The sequence below is a fragment of the Chroicocephalus ridibundus genome, chromosome 22, assembly GCF_963924245.1.
Source record: "Chroicocephalus ridibundus chromosome 22, bChrRid1.1, whole genome shotgun sequence".
Taxonomy (NCBI): domain Eukaryota; kingdom Metazoa; phylum Chordata; class Aves; order Charadriiformes; family Laridae; genus Chroicocephalus; species Chroicocephalus ridibundus.
Window position 1 is genome coordinate 5,162,914 of NC_086305.1, and position 15,058 is coordinate 5,177,971.

Below are 15,058 nucleotides of genomic sequence, written 5' to 3' on the forward strand. Positions count from 1 at the left end.
CTGCGCCCAAGCTGTCCCACCGCAGCCGGCATTCCCCGGTTTCACTCCAGCCTCTCTCTTGGCCTCCAGCACAGCGCTGTCCCAGCCTGGCTGGAAAGAACCGGGTTTAGGAAGACAGAAGAGCAGCATCTCCATCAAGCCCTGCCCTCCTCGGGGTCACATCCCCCTCCAGCAGCTCAGGGGGCTCCCAGCCCTCCCCAGCTCAGCCCCAAACCTCCTCCCTGTCCCCCATCATCAGCCAGCCTCCTTCGGCTCACCAGATCTCTCCCTGCAGATCCCTTCCCCACCTTAACATCCTGGGGGCAGCCAGACCTCTGCCCCTGCCCTCCCAGGTCTCCTATCCCACCACCCCCCAACCTCAACGGAGGGGGATAGGAGTCCGGCCTGGACTTGGTGTTAACCCCCACCATGCCATGGGGGCATCAAAAAAGCTCATGGGGGATGTCTCTGGAGCAGGGAATTGGTTTATGTGCACCTCAGTCCCTCCCAAACTGTGGCTTTGCTGGGCGCTGCCCAAATTTAAAGCACACAAATAAAAGCAAGGACGAAGCACAAGCACCACCGCAGTGCCAGGTGTGAGACAGCCCGTACTTACTCTATTAAGAGCAAATGAGGGCGTAAGCCCTGTCTCTCTCTAAGATATGAAGGTCTGGCCTTCCTCGGCGAGGGTGTGCTGCCAGAGGGGAGGCTGGGTGGGAGCCAGGCTGGGCTGCTCCGGCACCGGGCTGCTCCACCTGGCTATGGGCAGGCTGCAGGCAAGGAGCCGGTTCCTGTCCTGCATCCCTGCACGATGCCCTGCCTTCCGAGCGCCGCTGCTGGACCATCCCAGGAGAAGGGCAGAGGTGGCTGGCTGCTCGGCTGGTTTCACAAGATGAGAAACTTGCTGCCTGCTCCGCCAGCAGGCTCAGAGATGCCCCAGCAGATCCGCTTGGATCCAAATGGCCCAGAAAGGGAGCAAGGAAGACTTCTGCCTAGTGGGAGGGTGTCCTCATTGTGCAAAATACACAGAGAGATGCTTTGCTTTCCCAATTCCCCATCTCCTCCCGGGCTGCTCCTGTGTCACCCAGCTCGCCCGAAGCAGGATGCCATAAAATTAAGCATTTGCTCTGACTCCGTCCTTCCCTCTGTGAGCCTCGGGGGGAATGCACACGATCTGCTGCCGGGGTTTTGCAGAGGTTGCATAAGCCCCGCGTGCCTCCGGGATGCTGCTGCCCTTTATTGTTTATTTGCTTAGCAGTAATTATAGCAGCATAATTATAATCAGCGCTCGTTTACATAAAGAATCACTTTGCTCAGCTTCTGGGCCCCCCTGCTCTCCAAGCCATGTGCCAAGACAAACCTTGGGAGCACAAAAATTAACATGCCACTAGGTTTGCAAAACTGGAAAATAGGAGAGAAGGAGGGCAAGGCCCCCCCCCTCCCCAACCCCGCCAGCCAACTTGGCCCACGTTCCCCCCTGGATGAGATGCTGGATGGGAAAGCTGGGAGCGCTGCGGTGTTTACACACGCGGTCAAGGGGAAGGGTACAGCCACGCTGCACCTTCTAGTTGTGAATCAACAGCCAGGTCCATCCCAGCAATTAATGGGTTTGTACAGACCGGTGGGGGCATCACTCACGTGATTCCTCCTTGCTCCCTGTAAACATGTTTATGTGGGATCAAGCATTTCAGCAGGGTCAAAACTCACCTTTTTGAGTGTGTGCAGCATCTAGAACTGCCAACTAAGGATGGGGTAAAAAAAAAAAAAAAAAAACCATGACCGAAGTCCAGAGACACAAGCTCATCCTGAGTTTTCTTCCTTCCCTGCAGCAAGCTGACTTGGCTTTACTCCTGAGAAATCAAAGAAAAGTCTGTAAGTATTAGGTTGATTTTCAAAAGAGTTCCCATTTGAGCTTTTTAAATAAGACCCAGGTTTTCAAGTAAGCTCAGTACAGGGCTGCTGAAGACAGCAGCAAGGGGAAAAAAAAAAACCCCACTTCTCATCCACAAAAACTGTGGATAAACACATGTGCATTTTCTTCCTCCGTGCTTTCAAGGCTCGGTTGAAAATAAGAAGCAGCCTTTTCATTTGGGAAAGCAGCTTCTCTGAATCTTTAAGGGGAAAAAAAAAAATAATCCCAAAGTCAACAGATCTCTTCCAAAACTCAGTAGGTGAGAATAAAGCTGGTAATTAAAAAAAAAAATTAATTTCTAAAATCAGGTGCTTTGATAAGCATTTGGGAAGCCCCTGTTGAAAAGCAGCTGTATTTGGGGGGTTTATACTGCTGCTACCCACATCTTCATCCTAGTCAATTCTTGCTCTCACTTCTTCAGATAAAAAAAAAAAAACTAATCTGAGGTTTTTGGCAGATCCACGAAAGTGAGGAGCACGTGGATGCCAGGGATGGATGACGCGACACGAAGACATCCACGTGCCATCATGGGCCAGGAGAGGAGCATTGGCTTCCCCAGCAGAGCCTGGCTCTCCAACAGCCCCGGCCGTGTCTCTTGGCTGTTTTTTCTAGACAAGTTTGCATGAGCCCCGATGTTGCGTGTGCCGCGGTTACATTGGTCAAAATCAAAAGGGATTTATTCCCTTTGCCAGGCTGCAAGTGTCATCCAAGCCTGCCTGTCCTGGGGCAGGACATCCAAGCCCTGTTCTGCCTGGAGATGGGCCATCCCCAGGGTTGGTGTCTGGGCTAATAATTATTATTACTGGGGAGGATAAAGCCCACCTCTTCAGTCCTCTCTCTTCTTCCACTTCCCCAGGATTCCCAGATTTTTTAAGCGTTTCCCCACTGCTAATTGCAAATTACTGCTGTCACTTAGAAGACCTGCACCCCTTCCAGCATCACCCCCTCGTCCTGCAGCGCTGCTCAGGCACAGAGGAGGAGCCTGAAGAGGGCCACCGGCAGCTGTTCCGCTCTCCAGCCCGTCTTGCTAAACTCTCCTTGCTTGCCGCTGCCATTTCGGAAGCGAGCTCACCCACCACCCCTCTCCAGGGTACAGAGCCAAAACGGCGAGGCAGGTCCCTGCTGCCTTCACGCCCTTCCCTCGGATCCCAGGAGTTCTTTGGCTTTTCTAGTCCAGCAGCCAGTGACCGGGGGTATTATTTTTCCCAGGGATTTTTTTTTTTTGGAATTAAATAGGATCAGGAAGGCAGGAAGAGTCCAGTCACAAGGGAGAGGATGTCTGTGAGTGCCTGCCTCAGGAGAGCACTTGTCTGGGCTTCCTGGCTGCTCAGCCCGTGCTCTCTGGGATCTGTTCTCTGTCCGAAGCGGTGATGACAGGCTTTGCCTCGCTGCTGGCAGCCACCGCGGTAAGGGGGTATTCGCCCTGAGGCCGGTCACAGGAGATGAGGATGGTTTGCCTAGAAGTCACATCATTTGTGTTTTAAGGGAAGACATTCCCAAATCCCACATCTTCCTCTCCAGCAACATCTTCTTTGCTCCAGGAGATGCCCTTCTTGGCCAACAGCCCCTGCACTGCTGATCTGCTCCCACACCTCCAAAGACGGACCAGCACCCAGTCAGGTGACTTCGAGTCCAACAGGAATTACCAAAGAGCTGGCAGAGATCAATTATGGAACAATACTTTTTTTTTTTTTTTATGAGATGTTTGCATTGCAGATGTTAAAAATCAGCCAGAGACAGCCGGCGTGCGGGTGAGGAAGGCTCGGAGGGTGGATGAAGTGCTTACAGATGAGATGCAGAAAGCAACCGTGCGTGATGAGCCACCCCAAGGTTTTGGTTTCATTGATTATGTGTCAGCCTCAAGGAAACAACGATTGGGAAATAAACCAGCAGAACTCATCACTCCTGCAACTCCTAGCTACCAAAGTCAGTCGAAGGGGCACCAGCAATAGAGCTGGTTTGTGAAAGGGTTTGAGCAAGGCAAGGCTAGAAAGCGAGGACTCCTGCCACAAAAGCCCTGCACTGCCCAGAAACCTTGGGGATCTTGGTGTCCCAAGCGTCACCAGCAGCTGAAAATCCACAGGTAGTTGTTTCTCTTCTGTGAATTTTGTTCTCTCCTGCGGCATTAACTGATTCCCTGGGGCTATAAACCTAAAATGTACAGGGGTAACAAGTTAAAGTGATTTCATCCCACCTCACAGACGGCAGACTCACCCCGAGGCAGGTTCAGATCCAATGTCTCTCTGTGCCCATCCAGTCTGGGGTGTCCCAGTCCCAGGCAGGGGGACACAGTAAGGATGCTCCAGCAGGACAGCCTGCTCCCCCCGCCGCCAGCCCTTCCTCGCTCTCTCTTTCATTAGCACTGATCGTTCCTTTGGGCTTGGAGCCAGAGTGAAATCTCATCTCCGGAGGATACATTTTTAGACAGTTTACAGAACCTGGCTTCCTGCTCTTAAATATCTTGGGTTCTTTTGTTTCCCATCACCTGGAAAGAAAAGGTGTGAGAAAAGTCAGTGTCCCCGAGTGACTCTGCGGGTGATCTCGCCATGAGTGGGCAACCTCCATGGCTTTGGAAGGAGTCAGGAGCAAAGTACCTTGAAGGCATCTAGGCTTGCTGACCAAACCTGCAGCCAGCCCAGGCACTGCTGTCACCTCCAGCTCCCCAACTTCTGTGATGGGCTCCGACCTTCTCCCCTGCATGATGTATGGACAGGAGAGGAGAGGACCACTGTCACAGCAGAGGTGCCAAGACACAAAGCTGGATTAAAACAAAACAGCAGAAGGACCCACCAGCGTCAGTCCTGATACTCCATCAGCTCCTCATCAGGTCTCAGCTGCCGGGGCTGGACCAAAGGGCTAGAGCATCACCGTCGAGGTGACGTGTCAGACCCCAGCATATTTCTGCTGTGTTTCTTCTCACCAGGCAAGCCCAGGCCAGGCGTGACACAAAGCATGCTCTGTCTCGCACATCCTCTTGGCACCGGGCATGCGCTGGCACAGCCGCCCACCACGGGAAGCTGCTGGCGGGGGGGACTTGGCTACCTCGAGGCAGGAGTCAAAGGGGTTTTGCCAGGTCTAGACTTCCCTTTGTTGCTGCTGGCTTAGAGAAGCTTTTGAGATGACACCGTCCCTGGACCATCCCGTTCATTCCTTTATTCGGAATTGCAGCAAGTGGTTTTCTCGCTGGCAATTTTACATCAGACGGTGTTTGCTGGAGAAAGAAAAAAAAAAAAAAGCATTTTGTTACACAGAAATCCAGTCAAACGCTCTGGAAAAGTGTGCGTATTTTTTTTTTTTTTTAGTGGCAGTTGTCTGTCAGCAGCTTGGCACTCATCTGATCTCCAACCCTGAGCTCTGGGCTGGTGAACAGCGCCTGTGGCCAGGCGGCAGCCCTCCGGGTGAGCGCAGCCCGGTGCTAAACCCTGGCTCTGCCCTGGGGAGCCCCAGGCCCCCTCCAGCCCCACGGACAGGGAGGATGCCCCTCTCTCTGCAGCGGGGTCATGGGGTGAGCTGAGGTTTCTGGGAGCTGCTTGAATAAGAGAAGGAAAGTGGGAAGGCGCCAGAGGCTGTGCTAGCTCAGCGACCAGAGGAGATACTGCCCTGTTTGTAAGACATCTCTCTCCAACCACAAGCTCAGCAGCAGCTCCCACATGATAAAGGATTAAGCAAGGACTGAACCCAAGGACAACGCTCTCGAGCTTTGGAAGCAAAGGCACTCAGAGCTCTGCTCTCGGGGACCTCAGGTGGAGATGCCTGAGCATCTCTGCCTGCGGGATGCCCTGGGGTCACCAGCACAGAGCACAAGGCAGTGGGTGCTGCCAACACCCCCTGGCACAAGCCATGCGAGGGGCCAGAGCCACCCCTCGCCCTGGGCCACGGAGGCTGCATCCTGGCCTTTTGTTCTCAAAAGAGAGCGTGCAGGCAATTGGGTGCCAGCCACAAGAGCTTGCGCTGGTGCCTGCTTCCTCCCTTGGCACGCAGCAGTGCCGGGCGCCTCTGGCCAATTCTTGCTTGCGTAAACAGCCCAAGTAATGAAGATAAATGAGGCTGAGTGGCAAGGGAGGGCAGCACGTCGGCTGCCAGCCAGTCCTTCCCTGTGAATCAGGGCACGCTGCAGGGCTCCAGGGTCACACTTTTGGTTAGGGACTACAGCATCCCATGAAGTGCTTTATGAAATGCCTTCAACTGGCTCCACTCCGCCAGTCACCGACCACTTGTTTTAAGAGCATGAGCAGGGGCTTTAAGGTGGTTTTTCAGACTGGCAAAAAAAATTCACTCTTGGAGAAACACATCTCCACATAAAATACTCTAACTCCCGTGAAAAAAAAGTGTTCCCCAAGTTGCAACCATTCCTTAGGCATTTCACAGACGCAGCCTCAGGCACATGAGCCCATAACCATGGCGAGATTTCCCACGGCTCTGATGGGAGAGGGACCAAAGCCTGTTTTTACTAGGCAGGAGGTTCCTCCTACTCGCCGGGTGCTCCCAGCACGGGGCTCACCCACGGGTGAGCACTGCCATTACCTTCATGTTGCCCATCCAAGGAGGCCACATCCCCTCGGTCCGTGATGGCAGTCAGAGGAAACCGATCCCTGCGGTGATGCCGATGCTTCCCACCGACGCAGAGCCTCAACTTGCTGCCCCAGCCCCAAGGTCTGTGTCTGGGCTGCATCTTCTAAGGGACACAAACAGTTAATATTTAAAAAAAAAAAAAAGAAAGAAAAAAAAAAGAAACCTGTCTTGAGCCATGCTAATGCCGCGGCAGAACAGAGCACCCCTGCCAAGAAGCTTATCTGAGGCTCTTTGTGAACAAAGTGAACCCTGGAAGGTGGCGAGGCTCAGTGACAGGGAGCAGGGATGCAAGCCAAGATCGCTGCCTCTGGCCAGAGGAGAAATTTCCATCTTAGAGAGGAGCCACCCCATTCCGATAACCCTGCTGTTCCCACCACCGTGAGGTTCCTTGGTGGGGGCCAGGGAGGACCCTGCTCCCTCGGAGCTGCCGGCACAGCTCACCTCTGTCGCAATAGCATCTCATGGCTCCGACTGTAGGGATGGGCACCTCAGCTAAAAAGCATCCTTAAGGGATGCAGCACAGGGCAGGCATCCCTCCACTGCGCTCCTCGATGGCTCTGCCTCTCTGCTGGCTCCTGCACCTTCTAAATTGGGACAGAAAAGAGCCCCCTCACCCAGCCATTAACCAGTGCAGCACCACAGTGTTTAGTGCCTCTATGCTTTGCACGCTGTAGGTTCAAGCTCCCGCAGAAACTGGGTATCACACCAGATAGACACAATGAGCCTTTCAGCCCTTAAAACCTCTGGAAATAAACTTGAATGAGCTGTATGTCTAATGAACGTGTGGGAAAGTCTCAGAGCAGCCAGAATTTCACAGAGGCCCCGACTCGAACTTTCTGCTTCCCAAATCCTCCCGAGGCAGCACGGATTGGGAATGGAAAGAGAGTGACTCCAACCAAGCGCTCTTTCCATCCCAGCACCCAGCCGGGGTCGATAAAAATCAGCTGTAACTGAGCACAGCCCATCTATAACTCTGTGTTTATTTTTAATCGGGTGAATTGGTGGCTCAAAACTGAGTCGGGCCCCACCAGTTCCTGGAAATTTAATCCACAGATCACTTCTCTGGAGCTACTGTGCAGCAGCTAAGTGACCCCGGACTTAGAGCCCTCTGTGCAGCTGGGAGGCAGCCTCCCTCGGCCATGATTTACTGGGCTTTGCAGCTGGAAAACCTGCTGCAGCCCCAGGCAACCTCAGCGGGCAAAATATAAGGGAAACCCTCTGCCCTTGCGGCTAGCGAAAGGCAGAGAAAACCATGCAAGGTAGAAACACAGGGGAGGAAAAACCGGGCTGGACTAGAGATGTGAAGGCGGCTGCATCTCGCTGTTTTGGGCGCAGACAACGAAGTGGAGCGGTGCAACAGCCCTTCTGTGAGCTCCAGGTGGATATCAAGCTGCTCCCAACGTCTCCTCCTCTCCAGGGGACTGGAACTCACCATCCCAGGTTTGCTTTACTCTCCAAAATCAGCGTAGAAGACTCCTGAAATGTTTCTTGCTCCCTGGGGCACAAGAAGAACGGGTCTGTCTGTTCCAGAGAGGCCAATAGATAGGAGCTGGTGTGGAAAGATCCTGATTAGACTTGGCAGGCAGCACGAGCAAAACTTCCTCTTATCCCCGCGCGCCCCACCGTCGGCAGAGCTCTCCCGCTGATCCTCTGGAGTGGCAATGCGGTTTAATCTCCATGGAGATGGGTCTAATACAAGCCCGTGATCCGCCGCAGGTGGTGGCTTGGCTACTTACAGTTTGTGATGAGCCAGGCTACCTTTTTACTTGTGTTCTCCATCTCTTTTGGCAGCCAGCAGCGTGGCAGTCTGGATGCTGGGACAGGGCTCGGGGACCGCAAGTGCTCTCAGAGCCTCCAGCCTGTGCGGACGAGAAGGGTGGAAGTAATGCCGCGGGTGCAGGCGGGGGAAGCCCGTAGCACAGGTAGGACCTGGCTGCTCGCACATCAGCAGCGGTCAGTATTTGGCTGGCTCGGACACCCTGTGTGCGGGCAGGATGCAGTAAAGCTGGAGCTGGGGTTGCTCCTGAGCCTGCAGCTGGGAGACACTCCCCGAATCTCACCGCAGCTCCTGGAGTGTTGTTTGGCTACCTCAAAGGATTCGCCATTAGTGATAGATTTATCCCGGGTTTTACTTTCCTTCCTGTGCAAAAACCCTGTTTGGACAATGCACAGCAACATCCTTGCTTAGTACAGACAGGGATTAAAGTGAGTAGATGCTTGTTTGCTTGCACTAGCAGGGGAATTGGACCTAAAACATTCAACAGAGTAAGTTTGTCTTTTCCCAGCTGGAGACTTCCCCCTGCGTGTTTTGAAGCTGGACTCTGTGCTATCCGTGGCCCAGCAGGCCTCCAGCACACACAGCCGAGCTCCCCAACGTGTGGTCCTGCGAGCACCAGTAGCCTCTGCAAGACTGGGAAAATGCACCTGCACATTGGACCTTATACAAAGAGAGCCGAGGAGGCTGCGCTGCGTACGGCTGCAGCTGGCGCATCGCTCTGCAAGCAAAAGGCACCCTTTGGCACGCAATAAGTCTTAACTTGAGGTAGCGATGCAGCGCAGCATACAGATTTTGGAGCTGCTGATGAACAGAGAGATTACAGCACGCCGAGGGCCAGGAGGTTCAGAGCTGAACCGTTCGGATGCCTGCAGGGCGAGTGGCTTTTCCCAATAGCTGCCACTGTTTTGTTGCTGAAGCTGGCTGTTTTTTATGGAATCAGAGTTGAAGGTGCTAGTCTTGCCATCCTCAGAGTCAGTTGCCATTGCAGAAGACTCCCAAGAACCCAATCTCACCGTGCTGGCTGGCACCCATCTGCTCTTGCTTCCTGACGCCAGCAAGGGGGGAGCGAGAGAGCCAGCAGGTGGGAGGGTCTTCTGCTGTGAGGTTTCCCTCACTCTCATTCTTGTGGTGTCAGCAGGACAGACCAGGATGGCTGAAGACATTTGCTAAGAGAAGAAAAAGCATAAATAAGTAATGAAAAGGTGCTGTAATGGATGGAGTCTAATTTAGATTCTCAGAGAAGCCCGTTGTTTCTGGGATTATTCCTTCTCCTCTGCCAAAAGGAGACAATCAAAGGAGCCGAACACCTCAGCACTGCTTCTCAAGGTGACAGCAGATTATCCGGCTTTCTTGCTCATCACAAGCTTTCACTCCAAGGATTGACAGAGCTGTTACTCTCTCAGACGCACGCTAAAAGCCTTGCAGAATGCCTGGGCACAAGGACACAGAAACCAGCCGCTTTCCTGGGACCTTTAATGCAGAACTTGCGTGCAGAGCAGACTCCCACACCACCAGACCTCCAGAACTGCCCCAGGTCTTGTTTGGCCAAAGGTTATAAACACTCTTAGCTGTAGACCCTGCTCACACTCGGTTTGGTACCTGAATATGTAGCATGGGCAGTGTAAACACACATTGGCGCACCTGGGAATCAAACAGGAGGGAGGAATATTAATGTCACAATGGGGAAAAATAATATCCATCACCAAGCAGAACCCAGCTGAGGGTCTGAATGTCTGCTGGAGGCTGCGGGAGGTCTGGGCTCCCCTCTCCATCACAGCTCGCAGATACTGATGCGCTGAACGAGCCTGATCCAGACCCCTCACAGCCAAAGAGGAACCACTGCAGATGAAGGGGACTCAGTTGCAGCCCTGCCTGGGACAGACCTCTCCCATCCCGCTCACTGGTTTCCAGCAGCCAAGGCTGCTCTCCCGCAGGGGAATGTGGGAAGGTGGGAAGAGGGACAGGCACAGCCTCTGTCCTCCATGATACGCCAGGACACCGCAAATCACCCGCGGGAGCAAAGACAAGGCAGGGATTTTGCATTGCCATCCCCACCACAGCTGGCTCCAGGACAGAGCAGGGGGATGTGCGGCTGTCCCAGTGCCAGGCCAGCCCTTGCACTGTGACACGGTGGCTTTGCAGAGCCACATGCGTTGTGCCTAACCCGCTGCGGTACAGCTTTCTCTGGCTGAACCTCCCTCGCAGGAAGCACTGACGGGCTAATGGTTGTGTCTGAACGTATTAACCAAATTACTCGCTGCACTCTCTGTTTTCCTAGAGCCCCGGCCAGACCCCAAGACTATTTATCTTGGCTTTGAACCCTCCGCCCCTCGCTGCGCAGCATGAGCACATAACCGCAGAGATTTGTTAATAGAAACCAAAGCAGAAATCACCACCAAGGCTTGCAGGCAAGGGGCCTGTCCTATTACGACAGCTCAAAGCCTTGCTAATCGGTGTCACAAATGGCATCTGCTGGGGTTTTGGGACCTGCCGCTGCCTGGGGCTGCTGCTCAGAGGGATCAGGCAGGGGTGCCAGAGTCTCAGTGCTCTGTCACCTCCAGCTGCTTCCCCACTGCTGCCTTGCAAGCCCCGCAGCAATGGGATTGCGGCCAGCCCAGCACACGGAGACCTACTTGCCTGTGTCCAGTCCTGTCCAGGGACTCTCCCACACTCTGCTTTCATTTCACAGCATGACGGTCCCGCCTGAGCTCAAAGCTACAGCGTGTAAGGTGCTGCACACACCCCGGTGAAGATGGGTCCACCTTCTCCTCTGGTCAGAAAAGATAAGGATGGAGAGGGCACGGACCTACTGGTGCATTTGTCAAAGTCAGGAGCAAACATCAGCTCTCCTGGAACTTATACTGGAGCGACTGCAGTCCAACCGGGGGAAGGCCTCCCCCATTGCTGTCAAACAGCAAAGCCCAGGGCCAGGGTTAAAAAAAAAAAAAAAAAAAAAAAAAAAAAGATGTTTTCCAGGAGAAATATTTCCTTGACCCCAATTCTCTGTGCGTTACAACAAGCAAGATATAGATCCAAGGGGCATACAAAATTAAACAGAAAAGAACAAGGAGCAGCATCCTCATTTGAGCCACATGCTTTGCTCTTGTGCTGTAGCACACACATGTCATGCTTCCACACCACGCCTTTCACTTGTTAATTACTTTTTGCGAAGGCAGTGAGATCACTTTTGCTAAAGCAGTGTTTAACAGAGGTGCCTCACATCTGATCAACATTAATCAGTGAAATGAAAGCCAACAGCTTCACGATAAGATGACAGGATAAAAATCTTAATGCATCTCATTGATGGCGCTTTGCCTCAGAGGCACAGGTTTCACTCCGCGAGTTCCCCAGAAGTTTGTATAGTCTGATTTTAAGCAACTCAAGCACTGATGTTCCCTTGCTCCCTTTAGGACACTCTAAGGCCACGTCTGCTTAACGGATTTTATGTTGCTTTTCCTCATCTACTTGGACTTCAACCCAGCTGAGACCATCTGGTGTCAATGGCTGTGCAGAGGTTCCTGTTTCAGTTGAAACAAGATCTGAGGTTTGCTCAGCCTCTACCATACATCAAGGCTGCAGCAGTTTAAACAACAAACCAAGGTCAGGCTTAGATTGCACGGTGGTCCCCGAGTCCAAGCATTTATCCATGGGAGCCTCGCCTTGGTCATGTAGACCCTGGGGACAAGGAGAAGACTTTGTGGTGGTTCCCTTTGTCACCCTGCCAAAATCAGAGGCTACTTGCACAAAGGACAAACCTCTCCTTAGTTCTGCATTCCCTCACCCGTCTTTTTGTCCTTCTCCCACATCCAGAAGCTACTATGAATGCAACATGTCAACATCTCAGCAGGCTTCTGGAGCACACGGCCGCCCAGCCGAGGGGCAGAGCTGTTATCGGAGCAGTGCAAGAGCAGCCAGGTGACCCGGGGCCAGGGCCTCTGTGCAGATCTGTTCGGCCAGGGCTTATTTCCTAGCAGGGAAGCAAGGATCTAGCATTCATTCCCCACGAGTGAATGAAATCTGCCTTGAATTTAAATGCAATAATCTCAGCCCAACTCTACAAACCACAATTGAAACTTCGCAGTGAAAGCCAGTGTGTTTTGAATAACACATTGCTCAAGGTTTCCCAGTTCGTAACACTCCCAAGCCAGTGCAAAATGCACAGAGAGCTGCGAGAGAGAGAAACGCTGGGTAAGTAGAAGCGCTGCTGGGGCTGTTTTTTATTCACAGCCAGGCGGCAATCACTGCAGAGCAGGGCTGGAAGGGTCTGCTTCATTTTTATCATCTCCCAGGACAACAGCGGAGATCCTCGGCAGGTGTAAATTGCCAGAGCTTACTTCCGGGGGAGATTCTCTGATTTACCCCACACTGAGGACCCAGTTTCATTGCTAGGACAGAAACGTGTGCTTTAGAGCTGTATGTCCAGCTACAACAGCCCATCCTTAACAGCAAACAGTGCTGGGTGTTACTGTAGGACTAACACCATCTCCAGGGAGATCATTCTTGGTTCCAGTCATTCCTACCTGTTCCCAGACCAAGGGTCACGGGGCTGCTACCTGAGGTCAATGTTTTTCCCGTTTATGCACAGCAGAAGATACGATCTTCAGCAGCACGGTGATGGTGGTGTACCTCTCAGCCAGGCTTTGACAGCAGCGGGGAAATCTGGGACTGGAAAACTTGCTCTCACTTCCAATCAGCAGGGATAAATCTTTCCTCAAATCTTCTCACATCCTGAAACCTTGTGCCTGGACAGAAACAAATGAAGCATGTTGCACTTTAGGCAGTGACAATGCATGGAGGGAAGCAGGCAGCTCTGCAAACAGACAGAGGGTTGGCAAGTGTTGCACAGCTCACGAGAGTCTGCAATGGCCAGACTCAGCCCAGCACCCAGGCAAATGCCTCTGGGCTGGCTGAAAACACAGCTTTGTTGGCTTCGTTACCGTTTGGATTACATTAGCCATGCAAAGGATCCTAAACGATGCACTGGGGCTGCGTAAGAGATGTTTTCCTCCCACAAACTGAGCCACCAGAGCAAGGTCAAAGTCCCTTAGCGTGCTGGTCAGTGCTGGTCCAGGGCACCCCCCTGATCCACGCTGAAGAGGAGCTTTGGAGTTACCTCTTCCTGGTTGAACCAGCCGAACCTCCCTTTCCATAGGGAATGCTGCCTTCTTCCATGTATTCCTCACTACCGGGCGGGGATGGAAGCTGGTTTCCTTCACCCTGCAACTCTCACAAATGAGGTCACTTTATTTCCTGAGGAAGATAGTGGTCAAAGCCCCCCAGCAGCTCACAAACACCAATTTAATTAAATTTTTTATTCAAAATATAAGTCACAGCTACTATCTGGCATGAAATACTCAAAAGAGAATGTGCAGATCCCACCCCTGAGGAGCAAGAGAGTGGGGGCTGATTTCCTTTTAGTCTATACACACACACACGCACATATATATAAAATATAAATATATATATGTACATCCATACAGTCATATATACAGAGAGCAAGAGAGCTTTTACAAACCTGTTCGGGCTCCCTAGATGTACAAAAGTCACAAATCAGCAGGCACTCATTGTAAAATTTCACTTCAGTAATTTTCAGAACCGTGAAGTGCTTCAAGAAGAAAAGACGGGACGACCCCAGCGTTTGCTGGCACCGGCAGAGAGGACGGGCGAGGACATCAATCTTCATCCTCATTAGCGCTGAAAGAACGTCTGACTGCATTTATGATGGAGAGCAGCATCTCACAAGTTACGGGTTGTTTCCTTGATAATAAATCTAACATCACGATCTAACATATCTTGGATGTTTTGCTTTGCTGAGCCATGCTTAACAGGTATTTTCTTAAGGCCAGACTCGGTTAATCCAAACAGGGGCGTCTCCGTCGATTTTCGCTTGCTGCAGACAGGGCTGAAAGCAGATTTTCAACATCCTGAACTGGTGAAAGAAAGGAGTAAATCAATACAGGGTGGCAAACAGGGTGTAAAGGAGAAGAGGAGTAGCTCTGTAGACAGGGAGGGATACGCACAGAGCAAGAGCAATCCGTCACTAACAGGGCGCTGAGCCCCTTTTTCTTGAGGGAAATGACTTCTGATGGGCAAGAGAGCGAGGGAGGCTGGAGCCGGGTCCCTGTAACAGCTTGTGGGGACACGGCAGCACCAGTGCCACATTGCAGTCCCGGGTCCTCGCTCCACAAATCCTCTCCCACGGCAGAACGGGGCTGTTTCACACGTTGCAGTGAGCTGTGCTGGGGCAGCTTTGCTTCCAGCCCTGGGGATAGCTGCTAGCACGCTATGCCCCTCAGCTCATTAAACACGTGAAATTTCTGGCTGAAAAAAAAATTAATAATAATAGTCAGGCCTGTTTCTAACCTTGGGTGGCTTTGCTTTCTGCTTTTGCCATTCTCCTCTTAACGACTCCCCGAGCTGAGATGCCAAGAGAAGGATTGATATTCAGACTTGCTCGTTCAGGGATATTGAGCTGATTTTTTTTATTGGAGCCAGGAGTAAAGATTTCTATTTTTCCAAGACCAGGGAAAGCATGTTCAGGCTGATAAATACCTGTCAGCAAAGACCATTAGCTGATCAAATGAACTACAAGGGGAAAATAAAAGACAAAAAAGCCCTGTCGTTCCCAGCGCAACAGCTCAATGGCCTTTTCCTCCGTGCAGGATTTCTAATAGATTTCTTAGAGTGTTTTCTGCAGATCTGCACATGTGTTAGTCTAGTAAAGTGATGGATCATCAGAACTTGTCTAAAATCACCCTCATTCTCAGAAATCATAATGGAGCAGCTGCCCAGCATCATCTTCTCCTTTTGGTTCCTCC

The 15,058-nt window shown here is 52.2% G+C and overlaps 1 long non-coding RNA gene across 14 annotated transcripts in view; it reads right to left on the bottom strand.

The window, feature by feature from the left end:
* LOC134526403 (uncharacterized) overlaps positions 1 to 15,058 on the bottom strand; it is a 38,773-nt gene that overhangs the window by 8,586 nt on the left and 15,129 nt on the right. For 4 of the 14 annotated variants that reach the window (XR_010073955.1, XR_010073960.1, XR_010073958.1 and 1 more), the window contains exons 5-14: positions 14,261 to 14,561; positions 13,756 to 14,169; positions 13,354 to 13,457; positions 12,867 to 12,982; positions 9,254 to 9,406; positions 7,896 to 8,322; positions 6,416 to 6,566; positions 4,106 to 5,102; positions 1,687 to 1,829; positions 1 to 86 (exon numbers count right to left, since the gene is read on the bottom strand). This is a non-coding gene — a long non-coding RNA (uncharacterized LOC134526403). Of the gene's footprint in view, positions 91 to 287; positions 972 to 1,686; positions 1,830 to 2,235; positions 3,545 to 4,105; positions 5,103 to 6,415; positions 6,567 to 7,895; positions 8,323 to 9,253; positions 9,407 to 12,866; positions 12,983 to 13,353; positions 13,458 to 13,755; positions 14,170 to 14,260; positions 14,562 to 15,058 lie in introns of those variants that run through there. The other 10 variants (XR_010073965.1, XR_010073964.1, XR_010073966.1 and 7 more) reach the window with 10 other exon arrangements.